At 38.9% G+C, this 19,923-nt stretch overlaps 1 long non-coding RNA gene across 1 annotated transcript; it reads left to right on the top strand.

Annotated features, from left to right (window-relative positions):
- The first annotated feature begins 1,164 nt into the window (after positions 1–1,164).
- Positions 1,165–7,744, top strand: LOC109615197. Its single transcript, XR_002196188.3, has 3 exons — positions 1,165–1,250; positions 1,469–1,521; positions 7,526–7,744. It is a non-coding gene; the product is annotated as an uncharacterized LOC109615197 (long non-coding RNA).
- Positions 7,745–19,923: the final 12,179 nt, after the last annotated feature.

Here is a 19,923-nt window from a genome sequence, read left to right as displayed (position 1 = left end):
TTTCCTGCCTGTTGGGCCCTGTCCAGGGCCTCCCCCGGGTAGGGCCACAGTGTCGCCGGACCCCCCGTCTCAGTTCCAAGGTGTTACGCTGCCATATTATTGTGCTGGGGGATATGAGGAATGCACTTCTAACTTTTCTCAGTCTCCTCCAGTTTTACATTTTAGGAGAAGATGAGGTCCTGGTCCACACCTACGGAGTACCTGGTTTGGGGGGCCCGTTGCTGTCCCTGTTCTTGTCCACCTGGTCATACTTTTGACCTAGTCCAGAATCAAATAGACGCTGGATTTAGCCCAGAGAAATGTATTTATTATTCTAATTGGACTCTTAATATCTCACCCGGCACAGCCAGAAGAGGAGTGGTCACCCCTCTGAGCCTGGGTCCACAAATCTGGCCACAGTGTCTGGTCTGCCAGCAGGTGGCGCCCTGACAGCAACCCCCAGCTCAGCTTTTTAAAGTGCCCTTTGAGAAGATCGGCATGTATGACACCTCCCTAAATCCACCAGGGCCATGAGTACATACTGTACCCAATCCAAGGAGGAACTATAACACTTGGATGACCTTGTGGGTAGGACAGAGACCCCAAAACCAGCTGCTGGTTTCTTATTGAACAAGACTGCAAACAAGGCCAAATCTTTAACAGAATATGATTACATCATACATCACAGTGGTAAGACAACTCCAGGGATAAAAAAAAAACCGGAACCATGGATTACAGTTCCTATTGGACCCTAGATAACTTTCAGGGTGAGGAACAAAAAGTTTACAAATTTACATTCTCCTTAAAGACTGTGGTTCAACTTTAAGATATGCATTATGATTTTCAGAAAACTTACAACGAAGGATATATTTTTTCACTTCCATTAGCCTTAAAACTCCCAAACCCCAGTCCGATTTTGAAGCGTTCCCGGAATTCTTATAACATTCCTCCCCTCTGGGAGCCCTGGAGGTGACATTGAATTATTATACATTTTTCAAAAAACTAGCTCTCATTTTTTTAAATGTGCTATAGTTTTTTTTAAATGTGCTTTTGTTTTCTTTAGTAAAAGGAGAGCACATTTTAAAAAACTAGAGCACGTTTAAAAAAAAAAAAAATCTAATTGAATGTCACCTCCAGGGCTCTGTAGTACTGCCACCTTTTGGATTGGAGAATTTTAACAAGGCTAACATCTTTCAAGTCTGTTGTTTGAATACAAAAGAGATTGACACAGCCAACATTGTTCTGAGGTGCTTCTCTCTGTACAAGACCAGGTAAGGGGTCTGTATGAGACCAGCTAAGGGGTTATTTACCTCATGAACAAATGAGAATGTCTCTTAACATGGAAGAGAACAATGACTCAAGGCTGACAGTACATGCCTACTTTTCAGTGAGTGCGTATGTGAGATTATGAATGTCTGTGTGCATGTCTGTGTTTGTGGAAACTCTGACACTTAACATGTGTTTTTCTGCCCAACTCTCACTTTCACAGTTTGGTGTGGTGCCAACAAGCACAATCTCTCTGTCGGTATGACAGGCCTTAAGGTAACTGTACATGTTTCAGACACCCCCCCCCCCCCCTGCCCTTTCAGCCCTCTTACAAATGTATGAAGAAAATATGACATGGGTGCTATTGTGGCAGATTGTTCAGATATCTTTTGTCCATGGTCTTTTGACTACATTTTCTTGTGACAGGCAGCTTAGATTGCACATAGGGAGGAGCTGTGTTATGAGCTGTGCTGTGAGAGTAGCTTGGTCCTTCATCCATCTCTGTCTCTCTGTTCCACTGAAGTGTATTGTACTCTAGTGTAATGCTGACCTGATGCTTCTCCCTCTACTCTGCCGCATAAGAGTACCAGCAGAAATAAACAACAATTATCTTCCAGTTTACAGGACCCTGGTTGAAATTAAACTGCTAATGTTTAAATGTAATAGAAGACAATGGGATATTTGCCCTGAAGGGATTGAAATAAACCCTTGCCTCGCAGCCTCAACACTAAAGTTTTATCGGCGCTGTTGCATTTCTTTGATTGATTACTGCATGGTAGAGACAAGGCTACCATCCTATATCCAGTCTAGCTTGCACTCAGTTTTTTGCACTTTTAGCTCTGTGTGTCTGTGCAAGCACAATTGTGTGTGTGTGTGTGTGTTTTTAAGCGCATATGTATTTCAGTGTTGTAGTGTGTGTAAAGCAGCACACTACATGCACACTTTTTTCCATTGTGAAATGAGATTCTCCACATGAATCTCCACAGTGTCCTCTGGGAAACACGAGGCAAGACATTACAGGAACTGCAGCCGTGTAGTTTTACATGAGCAGAACACAGCAATAATTTGCATTTATTAATACTGATTCCCACATGCTTCTGTGCTGGTAGAGTGGAGATTGTAGCTCTTCGCCAAACTATGATCGATGTGGTGGGTTCGGTGGCATTCATCTCTGTTTGTGGGCACCCGTTTGAGTTCTCGATTAATAATGCATTCATAGAGAATATCTCTTAAAGGGAACAACGACAACATGTTCACTCAATTCAAATGTCCAAGCTCCAAAAACACACTGCTCTTAAAAAGCGATGTCACCAAGTCTAGACGTTGTTTTGGGGAAAAGGTGGAACCGCTCTGTCTCTTATAATTATCTAATCTATTGTCACACTTATTATGTATCTTAAAGCAATTATTTGTTTGCAAGTTGGTCTCAGATGGAGGGAGATTTCAGATGTGACTGTTGTTTCCCTTTCAGTAGGAGTGTTGTGTTCTCATTAGAGGTGAAGAGCCATACTGTATCCATGAACAATGGCAAAACTTAACACACAGACACAGCAAATGGATGGTGTTGTGAATATGAAGAAAGATGTAACATAATATGTTTATATTTACATGTTTAATCAAATTTTACATATGCAATCCCCCATTATGGCCTTGCCTTGTCACAGTAACCCCACAGTAAGTACAGAATGGTCGAAAATGGTCTTCTACAAGCATGTCTTGCAAAGGCATTCTGGTTTTGCACCTGGTATTCCATTGCATGAAGGTAAACCATTCCCCAGCTTTACAACCACAATTTAGATTGCAGGTGCACTTCCTTACCAAAAGGAGTCATTAGGGAGTGACATGACCAGGCAGCCCTGTCCGACCTCCCACACTTCCAACCCAGGCAGACCTGTGTCAAATTACTTCTCCCTATGTTGGACCCCTGGTCATTGTCACCAAGCCTTGACAAAGGAAACAGTAGCTTCAATAGCTTGCGTTGCCCCCTTTTTTATGAAATCAACTAAGGAAACATTTTCCCCCAAAACAGCATTTCAAAAGAATGGATATCTGGGCTTTGACTCTGCTATTCCATAACAACTCCACCTTTGACTCATCTGTCCAGTGCGCTTTGTTCCAGACATTTTGGTCTTTACCCAGGTGTTGCCTGGCAAACGTCTGTCGTGCAATGATATTATTTTTGAGAGCAGAGGCTTCTTCCTTCCCGACCTCCTCTGTAAGCCAAGTTTGTGTGGTCTCCTTTGACATTGATTATGACAAGACGGATCCCTTGATTTCCCCCTGGGGTTCTAAGAGACTTCTATGAGCATCTTTTGGTCATATTTGCCTGAATGTGGTTTAAATTGCTAAGGGTCAGGAATTCTCTCAATTTGTATAATAATAATCTTGGAAGGGCCTTCTGAGGTCTTTTGATATTGGTATGATGTGTTAACACATACCCATATGGTTAAGAACAAACCAAACCAATTCCTTTTATTTTTGAATATATTTACTTCACACTGAACAATGATTTATTAAATTGTTCAAATTATTGATTATATGGGTTCAAAATACAAGGCATCACACAACAGCATACTGACAATCTAGACATTTTAGGCTTAGTGTTACAAGACAAAGCATAAACCTAGAGACCTACTCAGGGCCAAAACCTGGGAAGCCTCAAAGAGAAACAGGCCTTACAACCACTTTCCATTAACAGACAGGACACAGGGGAAAGAAAGACAACAAAGGAATTGCATTCCATTTATAACTTACTATCTGACCGGTTTATATTTAAACTTGTTTTAACCAACCAAAGGAGACAAAACGAATAGAGGTGTTTTTAAAAAGAATATATAAAAAAAGATGATGCCCATAATCTTTTTTAATTCTTAAATTAAACATTGTCATATGTGCAACTTAGAGAACAAAGACATTGTGGTTTCTCTACTGATCATATTGGCATGTAGAAACGTACATTATTTTCACAATTACACCTAATAGAGTGTACTTCCCACAAACAACATTCGGGTAAATCTCATACTATGTATTTTGCATTGTGTAATAATTATATGAAACTTTTTATTTGAACCAGATAAAGTAGTCTGTGTTTGCTGTAGTGAAATGCATTGGATATAAACCCTAACCATATAATACCTGTTTGGACCTGAAACTGTGAGTGGTTCTGATTAACCAGAAATGTGTGTGCTATATAAACAAGTGTTGATAAAACATGATGTAAGGAGATAAAATGGTTTCTATATATAAAATGCAGCAATATTACTGACTCACAGGACGGACCTGGTTAACCTAAGAGATGGAGTGGGAATTCATAGACATTAAGAAACAATAGAAAAGCTATGCCAGGTTTTAGTAACTGCATATTTGAATGTACGATAGAGGGAAATTAACACTGTCTGCATATAGCCACTTTATCAGTTAAAGCATTTTTATTTGTTTAAAAAAACAAAGACTGATTCACAGACATGGGGTTTTACAAAGAATTTCCTGAGCTTTTTTAGCTCCGCCTGTCTGATTCGTTTTCTGGAGAGAAGCATGATAATATCAGGGACAGACAAGCTCTCTCTTAGTTTGAAACATTTCATCCCTCATGCCTAGTTTAACTCGCAAAAAGAAAAGTGGATTGACTATCCCAAGGTCCCAACACATTGATGCTAGATGAACTGTTCTGTTACTAGAGTATTTATTCTGTGACAGACATTAGATTGACCATGGCCTTGTAAGAATTGCCTGAAATGCCTGGGCCCCTCTCCAAATCTCAAGACATTTTCACTAGGTGCCTTGTTTTTATTGCCGTGGATACACTGTTTAATGTCTTGTTCTTGGACATAGATGCAAAAAAATATGCACAAGTGTATCCTGTCCAAAATACCAATTTTATGGAACATGTAACAACCCCTGTGTAATGTTTTATCTCTAGGTTTCTTTTCCAGAATATTTTTTTGCTTTACAGAAGGTTGTATTGTGCCCTGTTTAGAGGCTATTAACAGGGTTGGGTAGGTTACTTTTTAAATGTAATCCGTTAAAGTTACCTGTCCACATTAGTAATCAGTATCTTAACTTTTTGATTGCTCAAACTCAGTAACGTAATCTGATAATTTTGAATTACTTTTAGATGACTTTAATATTTAGAGGCATTATGAAAACAAATAGTTATAGCCTATAACCAAATGAACACATTTTGCGGGATCAATCAATGTTACAGACTACATAGCTGGGCAAAAACGGAATTTGCATATACTTGCGTACACTAAATCTGCAGTAGTCTGATGTTTTGCTCCACAACCACAAACTTTGTGAAAACGTTGCAAAAGCATCAGGCACGCGAATGCACGTTTGCAATCTTGAACACCCACACACAAATACATTTTACCCGCGTGAACTTAACTTGTGATTACTAGGGCCACCAACGATGGATTTTCAAAACGCAAATGAAAGAAATAACTTAGCTTAAATTCAATGCGGTCAGCAGCCATATAACCACAATTTTCTGAGATGCAAAGCAAAAGCAGGATCACATGGCCTACCTGGGAGTTGAGGTGGCTGCGTCAAATGCAAATCATCATCCTTTGGCAAAGTGCTCCCCAACACATTTTCTCCTCAAAAGTCGTGATAAATTACTTATAATGTTTTATCTTGAAGGTAGCGCCATACAGCTATAAAACAAATAGTTGCCATAATCTTCGAAACTCTTCCTGGCTGTGTTGAGTGCGTTTGACAAATAGTTTATATTATCGTAGATACACTGTTTTTACCAATAAAACTAGTGCTTCCTCGATCACTAATCTGGTTATGCGCGCCCACCTTTGCACGCATGATAATCACACCCAATTTAGGCGCGCAACTGTTATTTTGGTTAAAATAACTATGTTTTTAAAACATATTAAAAAAATCTAACAATCAACGTGTCATAATTATTTTGCGCAACTATTCATTTTCAATTGAAGTAATCCAAAAGTAATCTGTATCTGTAATATTTTTTCCAAAAGTATCTGTAATCCGATTACAATATTTGAGTTGGTAATGTAACAAATCAGAGTTACTTTTGTAATCAGTTAGTCCCCAACTACGGATATTACCAAAAGTTAAGTTGATATGACTTAGTTTGCCTTCAGTTTCTTGAAAATCTGAGTCTGAATTGCTTTCATTGTCAAAAAGATGGGTGACAGTTGGGCCATCCTTAAAGTCATCTGTGCCTTCATGGATTTTTTTTAACTTGGAATTGAGGCCCTGAGTAATTGCCATACACCCTGAATCAATTCAACTATGCTATGTGCACTGTAGTTCGATATTATCTATTCCTTCCATGGTACTCATGGTTCACTGGGAATTGTCCAATATTGTTTAAGTGAGAGGTGAACTCACTGCATGTTAACTGACATCAAATAACATACTTAATGCCTGCATCATTTATCATTGTATAAATGACATAAAAATGTAGGCCAGTTTGAATGGACTTATATGATCGAAAATGTCTTGGAGCACGCCTGTCGCCTGAAAAGTTTATTGCAAATGGCACCAATATGGTTAGCCTCAAAGCTGTGGGCCTGTTGCTCAAGTGTCTTAACCTTGTTTCTCTAGCATGTGATATTGCATCTTCCTGCTCAAAGGAGGCAATCTTTTTTTACTTCCAATTTTTTTATTGTAAAAAAAAAAAAACATGACCATTTTATTACATTCATGTTTTATTTCTTCCTAAGCAACAGCAAACTAAAGTCTAGATTTGTTCACACATTCAGGTAGTAAGTTACTTGGATACTTGGATTCCCTGGTGCCAGGAATCTCATGTCAGGGATTGGGTCTACACAGGGACAGATCAAAGTAGCAGGGACAGCACATTTCCCTAATCATTAGTAAAATTATAATAATTAAATAATGTCAACTAAGGCCAAACACAGCATCACCAGGTGAGAGTCCTCAGATGCTAGTGATTCTGTCAAATTTTATTCTGCATGTGAACAGAATAATATATTTGTGACACTAACTTTGTCATAGGAATACATGGGAATTAGTGTGTGTACGTGTGTATAGCTGTGCTTAAACATGTGTGCATGCAATTTCTGATTGTGGTGCTGTATCTGCTTGTATCCTACTAATAAATGCAGGCTTAATGTGTATGTACTGTATCTGCTATGACTGTGGGTATGCTCACCAAAGCCCACGGCTTCAGCATATTGATGCTTTCTCTCTCTTTTCTCTCTCCCATCTATCTTCCTCTCTTTCACCACCTTCTTTTCTTCTCTCTCTGTCCCCTCCCCCTTCCTCTTTCTCCCCCGCTCAGTGGAGATCAGTGAAGCGGCACGGGGGAAATAAACAGGCCCAGCTCAGCAGGCCTAATTAAACAGAGGGCCTCAGCACCGCAACAAAACTCTACTGCAGTCCCAACCTGTCTCTCTTACCTTGCTTCCTGCTCGCCTTCCTGCTCGCCTCCCGGTCTGCCTGCTTGACTGGCTGCCTGTTTCATCACCTCCCTGCCTGCCTCCGTATCTGACTGTATCTCTGCCTGCCTGTCTGCTGTTGCCATGATCATACTAAATGCCAGGAAGGCTGATGGGAAATGGGCAGCAGCACCTAGCAGGTCGTCATTCCACGTCTCCTATATTTAGAACTGAAGAGAAGTGGAGAGGAAAAGTAGTCAGCAGCTCAGGAATTAGGTACCAGGAAACAAATGGTCCGTACATAGCTTTCTTCATTGTTACTTTACTCTTTGCATGCAAATGTGAGATTTGAGGAATGATAATAACAGGTGGTTGTCAGTATGCTATAAGCCTCATTTAGTTTTCTGAAGCTCAGAATAGCTACTGCATGTGTTAGTTCGGAAAGTCAAATGAACAAGAACAAAGTTGAATGTTCCAAAAAAGTTGTTATTGTTTTGCATGTGCTTTCACATCAAAGGTGTAAATGATTATTTTTAAATGCAATAATTACCTAATGCATTCAGTCAAAGGTGTTAAAGGTTTATGCTTTGAATTAAGGGTTTTTTCTGGTCAAATTAACTCATAGAAAATATGTATGTATTCTGTTAAAGAAACGTAACTTCTCTGCACTGTTCATACTAAGGCGTTCAAAGCTAACCGTAACTTGTTCTAGCTTTCAGTCTACTTGTACGGTGTTTGTAACCAGCACGTTGCAATTTATTTCGATAAAGCATGTAATCGAACAAAGCTTTGAAAGTCATTGATCATGTGTTTGTTACTTCAAAGTTGTAGTAATATACTTTAAAACCTGTATGCATGAAACCTGTTTAAAAAAGCAACCTAACTTACAAATAAAAAATAACAATATGCTTACTGAATACTTTACAAGAAGCCATGTTTTTCTAACAAAACGATTTATGAAAAGTCCAAAGGGAGAATCAATGTTGTACCCCGAAAGACTGAGGAATCACTTTCTCCAGGTCTTCCGCCAGAACAACCTAAGCCACTAGTCAAAGGTCATGAAGAATACAGTATCTGTTACTTTCGCCTGGGGTCGGAAAGGCACATTTCTGGAACCATCAGTTCCAAAACCTGTCGTTGACATCAACATTGGTCACATGGTCAAATCAGTAGAGATTTAAAACTAAAGGCAGTGTTGAAGATCCTGTATAAATCATACCATCACTTTGAATTCTACATCACTTTACAAGCCAGTATAATGTGACTAACAGGGCTGGTGTAGCTTGTAAACCAGGGGTTTTCTGACACCCTTGTGCTATTTAGGTATATTATAGGAAGGGCCTATTATATATTGTCTGTAATGGAATGAATAATGTATTATTAAAAGCTAATTTAGCTAGTAGAACCTCTCATTATTTTGGGCTAAAGGTAGTGCCTAAGAACTACATGGAACTCAAAATGACTTCTTGAAACCACCAAAAAGGGTTTTCAAACAGCGACAAACAAAAGAAAACCAATGTTTTGGTTTTCTTTTTTTATTTACGAGTGTAAATAAATTGTTTAGACACAATTAAATCTGACTGTGTATAATCAGAGCATTTCTCACAAGGAAAGACAACATTTAATTTATTTATGTACACTCACCTAAAGGATTATTAGGAACACCATACTAATACTGTGTTTGACCCCCTTTCGCCTTCAGAACTGCCTTAATTCTACGTGGCATTGATTCAACAAGGTGCTGAAAGCATTCTTTAGAAATGTTGGCCCATATTGATAGGATAGCATCTTGCAGTTGATGGAGATTTGCGGGATGCACATCCAGGGCACAAAGCTCCCGTTCCACCACATCCCAAAGATGCTTTATTGGGTTGAGATCTGGTGACTGTGGGGGCCATTTCAGTACAGTGAACTCATTGTCATGTTCAAGAAACCCATTTGAAATGATTCGAGCTTTGTGACATGGTGCATTATCCTGCTGGAAGTAGCCATCAGAGGATGGGTACATGGTGGTCATAAAGAGATGGACATGGTCAGAAACAATGCTCAGGTAGGCCGTGGCATTTAAACGATGCCCAATTGGCACTAAGGGGCCTAAAGTGTTCCAAGAAAACATCCCCCACACCATTACACAACCACCACCAGCCTGCACAGTGGTAACAAGGCATGATGGATCCATGTTCTCATTCTGTTTACGCCAAATTCTTTCTCTACCATCTGAATGTCTCAACAGAAATTGAGACTCATCAGACCAGGCAACATTCTTCCAGTCTTCAACTGTCCAATTTTGGTGAGCTCGTGCAAATTGTAGCCTCTTTTTCCTATTTGTAGTGGAGATGAGTGGTACCCGGTGGGAAATACTCAGACCGGCCCGTCTGGCACCAACAACCATGCCACGCTCAAAATTGCTTAAATCACCTTTCTTTCCCATTCTGACATTCAGTTTGAAGTTCAGGAGATTGTCTTGACCAGGACCACACCCCTAAATGCATTGAAGCAACTGCCATGTGATTGGTTGATTATATAGTTGCATTAATGAGAAATTGAACAGGTGTTCCTAATAATCCTTTAAGTGAGTGTATGTTGCAATTCAAGCATTTCAAATGGAGGGATTGGAGTTCACTAGGAGACTGATAAAATACAAGTACTGTACCAATTCTGTGTTTGTTTCCCAGAACAAAACATGTTTACAGAGGCTAAATGCTAAACTAGGGGCAGGGGCCAAATGTTGCCAGCTCCCCAAACTGGCCCAGGAGAGCAGGATAACGGAGAGATTATTAAATAGGCCAAAATCACAAACAATGTACAAGGAATTTGAAAGCAACAACATTTTGAAGTGAATTGCAACTAATGTTATCATTAAAACATAGACCAAGTTCTAGACTCAGAAGGATTTTGTATGAGCAGTGTTAAGTAGTGATGTCTCTCTGACTGAACAATGACACTCCTCTGAGGCCATTATATCCCTTCAGTCATTTAAGAAGGATTGTTGAACACATGAATTACCAGTTTCCTGTACCATGTCCTCTAATGTATTACACCTGCCTCCAGCCAGAAGTGTACCATATCGTTTATTTAGCTCTCAAAGGAAATCAAGGAGGGCTTGTGTGTGTTTATGTTTAATGATGGCGAGATGGTTGAAAGTTTTAAAAAGTAATGGCTTTTATCATATCTAACGCTCTTCTTTGGCTGCCGTGTAATTACAAAAGGCAACCTCACGGAATTTGTGAGCAATCTACACTGACAGTTGCAGTAGATCCTAACATTGATGGAACGTTACATTTTGTTTTATGCCAAAACCCTTCACCGATATGTCGACACCTAATGTGTGACACCATTTCCAGTAACACTATTCTTATACCACTTCTGGTAGGAGCAGGGTGGAGGACTCCATTCTCAGTGTTATGGGCTCTGCAGTGTTCCACCACTTCTGGTAGGAGCAGGGTGGAGGACTCCATTCTCAGTGTTATGGGCTCTGCAGTGTTCCACCACTTCTGGTAGGAGCAGGGTGGAGGACTCCATTCTCAGTGTTATGGGCTCTGCAGTGTTCCACCACTTCTGGTAGGAGCAGGGTGGAGGACTCCATTCTCAGTGTTATGGGCTCTGCAGTGTTCCAGTGTCCTGTGACACCATTGGCGATGATTGCCACCGGAACGACCCCGGCAGCGCTGAATCTCCCAGCAGTACTTCAACGGTCTCTCTATCCGTCTCTCCTCCCTCTCCACAGCTCTCTCTCTCTACCCATCGCTCTCACTCTACCCATCTCTCTCTCTCTACCCATCTATCTCACTCTCTCTCCCTGAGACCCAGATGGTGGGCACAAATTACTGGAGAGCATTCCAGTACTGAGATTTAGACAGCAGCCAATAAAGACAATGAACTCCTTTGGGATTTCATTGGTATCTCTCTCACATGTCCACTGTGTTTACGATCTGTGGTAGTGTGTGTGCGTGTGTGTGTGTAAGCGTGCAAGCATGCCTGCATGTACATTTTTTTCTGTGTGTTTCGTCCTTACAATAAGTTCACTCGGAAACCACTGGCATCCTACTTAATCCCGACGACTTCATTGTATATTCTGTTTTAATAAATAATCTAATTATTTTCCAGCAAATGAACACAGAACATGATCATGACGTGAGACAGATAATATGGAATGACCCACTGAGTCACTAACTGCCCCTAACATACAGCATTTGGCCTCTCTGGTCATTGCATTGAAATGGTTGTAATTCTAATCTATTTCTGGCTGCTGTGGTGACTTCATTATAAAATCATGTACTCGAGGCCAGTGGCACGCAAGAGACGTGCTAATCACTGCAGCTCCATATTCATGTAATCAGATTCAATCAGGAAGAGTCAACATTAAACATTCTGAGATAGATTTTCATTTTGCAAGCCTTTTTTTTAAACTGCGTTTGAAATGATTAATAGCAAGAACAACGGTAGTCAAATGCATGATTACATGCATTTCTTTGTCCTCGTACCTGGATTACGTATCTTAAAAAGATTAGATTAATACCATTGTTAGTAATGAACTCAGAATTCATGTTGAAATGTTTTGTTCACAGAGCTTCAACTCATTGTTTCCCATCAGAAGAGTTAGAAGTAGTGTTTACTTACAGCCAGTAAATATGTCACCAGAAAAATGGAGAATGGCTTAATCAGTATCCAGTCAGATAAATTATAAGGAAAGGTGCAACTCTCTAATTCATATTATTTTAGCCATGTTGAGTTGTAGAGAATTTAGTTAGGTTAATTGTACTTTAAAGTATTTTGGGATACTTCAAAGTCTTAATCTACAACATTGTGCCTTGTGTTACAAATGTGGAAAAAGTTCTGACATGAAGGAAGTTCAGGTTATTGTAAGGTTTTTATTTTTCATTTTCCCCCCTCAAAGATTTCAATTGAATTGTACACAAATTTAGGTCACATTAAAAGTGGAAACATTTCTGACATGATTTATCTTTGTCTCATTCTTTAACATATAAAAAGGGGTGTGTAGACTTTTTATATCCACTGTATGTAAAAAACTTCCCGGTGGTGTACTTACTTTATCACGTGACTGTAAGTCTGTGTTCAGGACATTCACGTCATTAGTAGTTCTCCATTGTATTGACTTCTCAGGATTTCTATTGGGATATTTTTTCTGCTTGCTGATCGAAAGTCTATGAACAGACCAGATCCCGCATAGACAACACTGTCATGGATTTTGATGTCACTGATGATTCAATCCTGTGCACAATCCCATATACAGTCCTGCTTATTTTCAATGTAACATTTTATCAGGAACATTATTTGCTTTGTTTGGTATGAATCATTTGGTGAAATATATAAGAAAGCAGAGCAATTTAACATAAATCAGCACCTTTATATTGTTATATGTCCAATTGTGATAATCATGAATTTGTGACTGCTTTGTAAATGTTTTGGTCTACTGACATTTTTTGAAAGAGTAACCTTTAGTTCTGCTTTTTTCACACAAATTAAAAATGTAGTGTATGTTTTTGCTAATTTAATTGCATACTTTTGTTTTGATTTTTTGTTTTGAATTTGATGAATGTGTTATTATATTGATAAAAAAATAATAATAATATGAATGCCTGCAAGTTATCAGAAGGCATTTACAGACTTCTGAGTCATTAGAACACTGCAGAGAATTGTCAACACTGTACCAAGAAATGCTTGTATGATATAAATAAAAACTATTAGGTTTGAAAACTGATAAGAAGTGTGCAAGGTGGCCTATTATTTCCATTCCCAAATACCTTTGAAAACTCTGCCTGTACTGGGTGGATATCGTCTGGCCATTTCTGTCTTCCTGGGACTGTCAACCAAAGACTGTCAACTACAGTAGTTCCCACTATAAACACAATATTGATTTCTCTCAATTTTCTTTTGTACATGAGTGAAGGAGACATGCCAAGATTCTCTTCGGATCAGGTAAGATGTCCCATCGTAGAAAACTGATTAACAAAGCTTCTCTTTCTTGATCAGTGTGACAATAAGAAGTGAAAATGAGATACTCTGTTGGCACATCACATAACCTCAGCTGGTTTCCTTGCATTGCAGCTGGATGCTTTCATATTACCATACAAGTTAGTGCACAATGGTGCAGTAACTCCACATGAAATACGCACAAGAACGATTGTAGTTGAAATCCCTAATAACAAAACATAAGGAAGTAATACCAAACACTATTTTTAGCCTTATTCCAGCACCATGGCTGCATGATTTCCTGTGGGTGGTAAGTGGCCAAGGATCAGTGTTTTTCATTATTCCCAAGCATGTACCAAACTAATCATTACCACATGTATTACTGTCTGAAAATAAACTAGTATAGTCATCCTAACAACCAGTCTCAGAAATAACATTATGACTTCATTTAAAAAAGTTATTTTGATAATACTGTCCATTTCCATTGCAGGGTTACAGTTAATTTTGTTCAGCTCCAAGAAGGTGATAAGGACTTTTATATTCACACTGAGAGACTTACTGTTGGTGAAAAAGCAATTACCAGAACATATCATAACAAGACTGGCTGTCATGCATATCATCTGCATTCCCATTATCATTCTACCTCTAGCGCTGAATGGTTTTAAGTAATGTAACAGAATTACATATTTATTTATCTGACAACGAGAAGACAAACCTCAGCTACATGGAATAGATGTCTTGTTCTGATTAATACCATTGCGAGAAGTTACAATTTAATCAAGGGGCTTTTGCCATTATAAACATGATTTGGGTTATCTAGCCGTTTAGTACAAGATAATGTCACCAGGTTCTAATTTATAATACAGTGAAAGTATTCAGACCCCTTTACTTTTTCCAAATTCTGTAACATTTTAGACTTATTCTAAAATGGTTTTATAATTTAGTTTTATTTTCCTCTTCATTCTACACATAATATCTCATAATGGCAAAGCAAAAAAAAAGGTTTTTAGAAATGTATTAAACAATATAGAATAGACATATTTGATTACAGAGGAATTCAGACCATTTGCAATGACACTTGGGCTCAAGTGCATCCTATTTCCATTGATCTATCTTGAGATGTTTCCTGATTGGAGTCCACCAGTGGTAAATTCATTGGACATGGTTTGGAAAGACACACACCTGTCTATATTAGGTCCTTTGTTTAAACGTGCATGTCAACCAAGTCATGAGGTCGAAGGAATTGTCTGCAGAGCTCTGAGACAGGACTGTGTATAGGCAAAGATCTGGGAAAGGGCACCAAAAAATCCTGAAAAACACAGTGGCCTGCATCAAACAAAAATGGAAACGGTATGGAACCACTAACACTCTTCCTAGAGCTGGCTTCTTAGCCAAACTGAGCCATCAGGAAGAAGGGTTTGGAGAGCACTGCGATCAAAAACCAAATGGTCACTCTGACAGAGCTACAGATTTCCTGTGTGGAGATCTCTGCAGCACCACACCAATCAGGCTGTTATGATAGAGTGGCCAGACAGAAGACATAAAAGGTACATGACAGCCTGCTTTGAGTTGACCAATGACACAAACTCCCCTAATAAAGGTTTGAAACGTCATACTCAAGCTGGTAACATATACCCAAGAAGACTTGAGGCTGTAATCGCTGCCAAAGGAGCTCTGGAGTGAAGGAGTCGGAATACTCATGTAAATGTGATATTTCCGTTTTATCTAAAATTACTAAACGTTACTAAACACCTGTTTTTCTTAATCAATATGGGTTATTGTCTGTAGATTGATGAAGGAAAAATCCATTTAATTTCGGATTAAGGTTGTAACGTAATTTCTTCTGAAAAAGTGAAGGGGTCAGTCCTTTCAGAATGCACTTTATATTCAATATATATATGCATTAAATGCACATTTTTCTTTCCTTTCCAAAAAAGTTGAAAAGGAAGGTTTTGAGTGAGGAACAGAAGGGTTAAAATTAAGAAAAATTAGGAGTGGTCTCAAGATTTTGCCTGCTACTCGTTTTCTTTACCAGTGGTACAAATAGCTCTGGAAAAAAATTAAGAGACCACTCCTAATTTTTCTTAAATCAGCATCTCTACGTGTATGGCAGCCATTCCATTCTGTTAAATTCCAACACAGGCACACCTCATTTTACTTAATGAAGTACTGATTAGGTGATTACCTGAACCAAATTGAATTTAACGAGGAAAAGCCACTGCTATGGCCATCACTATCCTCTTGTAATAGAACCAGCTGTATGGCAAAAACAGTGGCTTTTCCTCAAAGGTAATTTGAATAAAAAAACAACTATTCACTATGACAAAAGAGTTGAAAAGAAAAGCTTTGAGTGAGGAAAAGAAGGGTTCAAGTCTGGCTTTACTGGCAGAGGGCGAAAACGACTGAGATGACGTCAACTCATTTGAATGTCACTCAACAACCGTAGGATGACATTAAGTGACCTACAAAAAGAATGGCAAACAGCAGCTGGAGTGAAGTGCACGGTGAGGATGGTTCAAAACAGGCTCCTAGGGGCAGGGCTGAAGTCATGCCAAGCTGAAGTTTGCAAAAGACCATAAGGATTGGAACGTAGAGAAATGGAGTACGGTCATCTTCTCTGTCGTGTCACATTTTCTTTATCCAACACCTGGTTGTCTAATGGTTAGACGAAGACCTGGAGAAGCCCACAAGCCAAAGTGTCTCGGACCCACTGTGAAATTTGGTAGAGGATCGGTGATGATCTGGGGGTGCTTCAATAATGCTGGAATTGGGCAGATGTGTCTTTGTGAATGACACATGAATCAAGCCAAGTACAAGGTTATCTAGGAAAAGCAAATGCTTCCTTCTGCTCTGACAATGTTCCCCAACTCAATTCTCCATGCCACACAGTTAGGTCAATCAAGGTGTGGATGGAGGACCACCAGATCAAGACCCTGTCATGGCCAGCCCAATCTCCAGACCTGAACTCCATTGAAAACCTCTGGAATTTGATCAAGAGGAAGATGGATGGTCACAAGCCATCAAACAAAGCCGAGCTACTTGAATTTTTGTGCCAGGAGTGGAATGAAGTCACCAAACAGCAATTTGACAGACTGGTGGAGAGCATGCCAAGACGCATGAAAGCTGTGATTAAAAACCAGGGTTATTCCACCAAACATTTATTTATTCCACCAGATATTTAAGTTAAAACATTATAATTTTGTTGTTAAAAAATGAATATGAATTTGTTTTCTTCGCATTATTTGAGGTCTGAAAACAAAGTTTTTTTGGTTATTTTGACCAGTTGTTATTTTCTACAAATAAATACTCTAAATGACAATATTTTTATTTGGAATTTGGGAGTAATGTTGTCAGTAGTTTATAAAATCTAAAACATTGTACTTAGTATTGACTCATTTTATTCTTGGAATAAATTAAAGTCCTTTGCGTATCATAAAAAAACATAAACAAATAGGTATATTATGCTATATTGAAGTAGTAAATTTTAGCAACATTTGAGAATGCATCCACACGAAATAATCTTCCTCCCAACACTTTACAGTACTGTAGCTCTCAGCTTCTCTCTTCCTGTTTTCTCATTCTCTGAGACTCTAGTATCTCTGAGACTCTAGTTCTCTTTTCCAATTTATTTCCTTTCCTTGTCGAGGCTGATAGATGGCAGGTTATTCTACTTTGGTGCAATGGAAATGTGTTTTCACGAGGTTGCAACATTTTCTATGTTCACCAGTTTCTGTTCTCTAACTTTAAGAAATACATAGCTTGTTGTTTAATTCATTCCTTAGAAGCTTTCCAAACAAGTATCATCTAAAGTCTTTTTTTTTAGACAAATCACATTTTGTGTTAGAGTCAGATGGTCATTATATATCTATATGCCCCATACCACCCCTTATCTCTGTTTCTGTGCTGGCCACTCAAGATCAAATGCCACAGTTTTTTGTGATCTCATCATATGATCAATAGTCTAAAGCTAATGAAAGTGCTTATTATGACAAGCACCTGTGTTACTGACATATCACTTTCCTGTTTACTCTGCAAGAAGTACACCACAGATGCAGCCCTGTTTGCAGGCCTTTGAAATGCACAGCTTAAATCCGCTACTTTGGAACACTGGTTTCTTGCGACTTAAAATGAACGTGTTAAAAAACACTATTTAATAAGCATCTTGAACAATCAGCACCTCATTATGAACTATCTTGCCTTACTTCTTCAAGTGTACATACATTTTTTACACATATGCATTATACTATAAATCATAAAGTATATGTCGCAGTAATTCATCCGCACTTATACGTTAGCCCGGTAATACGTCATTCAGAGTACGCGCTCATCTCCACGTCCAGTTGTGGGGGAAAACAAATTCCGCATCACGCGTTGACTACAGCAGCATAAACAAAACAAACCGGCCGGCTTAAATTAATAATACTTGTTATGATGAATAAGTTGCTATGTAGTTGGTTGGTTGTCTCTCTTGTCATTCCGTTTGGCACCTATTACTTTTGTTTTCATGCTGTCAGTGTCACCTATTCAATGTATTAGCTGCAAACTGACCTGTGATAAACACAGGCTGGGCAAAAGTAGCTAGCTAGGTCAGTTATCTCATTGCTATTGCTAGCTTGCATACAATTTGTAGAGCAGGAATGAAAAGTAAACTATTTCACTGGCAATTTGCTTACCTGGAGAATCAATAAGGTAAGAATGGATGTCCGGGTAGGACACCTCTGGCCACAGAGTAGGGTTATTGCACTAGTTTGATGCTGGGAGGCTGAATGGACATGACTTGACATCATATATTTTGGGCCATTTATAAACTAATTTAATTCTGGTGGTTCTCTATTAATTAGTGTTGTTTTGTACTGCTATTTTACAGGAATTACTATAGTGAGTGTCGTTTGTCCCCAAAAAGGGGCGGGAGCGTGTTGCGAGCCACAGTTCCTGGATGTGCGGGTCTGTTTGTAATGATTCCCGGACAGTTGTGTTGCACACCTGTCATTGCAGAAAAGGCAGTGTACAGTACTTAGGTTGTGACTAGAAAGAAGGGATAAAACTCCCATTCCCTTCATCAAGGTAGCTAGGACTGCTGGCCAGAATGATATATTACTAAAAACTTGCTGATGAGTGCAAACAATGTTCTCACCTTACATACTTATAGCTCTTGATACAAAGTCATGTTTTTACTGGGAAAGTTGGCCAGAAAAAAAGCTGATGATGCAAACATTGTTCTCCCCAACAACAACAAAACGTCATAATGACATCATCGGTTTCATTTGCATAGCTAAGTAGAAATTACTTAGCTATTCGTTGTCGGTGACGTTTTGGACCCGGTCCATAAAAGTACACAGCTACTACGTTAGGTAGTTAACTTTGGAGAAACAGGATAAGCGGTCTAACTTGGTTTTGCTATGTTATTTTTTAAATGCTATGCTGTTAAGATAATCAATTTGATTCTTGTGTTGTAGGATGAAGTGCGTGCCCAAGTTAACTGCATCAACCATGTTGTCCTCCACCATTTTTCTCTTTCAAGCCAGGACTAATTTAGCTTGCAAAAAGAATATAAAAATATGGATAGCTGCTCTTCAAACACCCTCTGGATCAATACAGTCATGTACACCTGCGTCTCGATGGGCTGAACTAGGTTTGCCTAGTTTTCGTTCAGTGTGTCCGTCAGACAATTCTGAATATTCCAATACAAGCCATTCATGTATACAATTGGATATGTCTTAGGGGAGGCAAAGTCAGAGGATCTAGAAAAGACAAAAGTCACATGTTCAAACCGTATGCCCCGAACTGTTTGAGCACCCAAGTTACATATATGTTAAGTACAGTATAGCGAACAATTGTGATTTATGGTTTTCAGATGTGCTTTTCACTGCAAATTAGTTTCTGAGTTTTGAGTGTATGTGATCCATGGTATGACTATTTTAAACAATGGTTAGAAATAAAGGAAAGGCTAAATCTGAAAAATTTAAAACAAGGCTAAGCATTATTCTACTTTAAATATATTGAGATGCATTCTTCAAATGGATTGGACGCCCCAGCAATGTTTGAAATTAAATATATGCTGTTAGGTGTTTTCAATAGCAAGCAAGTTTATTTATATTGCACAATTCATACATCGAAGCAATTCAATGTGATTTGTTCTCTGGGTCCTGATTAACATTCTAGCAGCAGCATTCTGAATGAGCTGCAGCTGTTTTACAGTCTTTTTGGGCAGTCCAGTTAAGAGGCCATTACAGTAGTCAACCCTACTACAGATAAAAGCATGGATGAGCATCTCTTGGTTTTTTTCGGACAGCAGGCCTTTGATTCTGGCTATATTTTTAAGATCAAAGAATGCTGTTTTGGTGGCCGCTTTGATAGGACCGTTAAA

This window comes from Esox lucius, chromosome 3, assembly GCF_011004845.1.
Source record: "Esox lucius isolate fEsoLuc1 chromosome 3, fEsoLuc1.pri, whole genome shotgun sequence".
In the NCBI taxonomy this organism is placed as follows: Eukaryota; Metazoa; Chordata; class Actinopteri; order Esociformes; family Esocidae; genus Esox; species Esox lucius.
The sequence above is the reverse complement of the archived record's forward strand: the minus strand, read 5'-3'. Positions and strand labels throughout refer to the sequence as shown.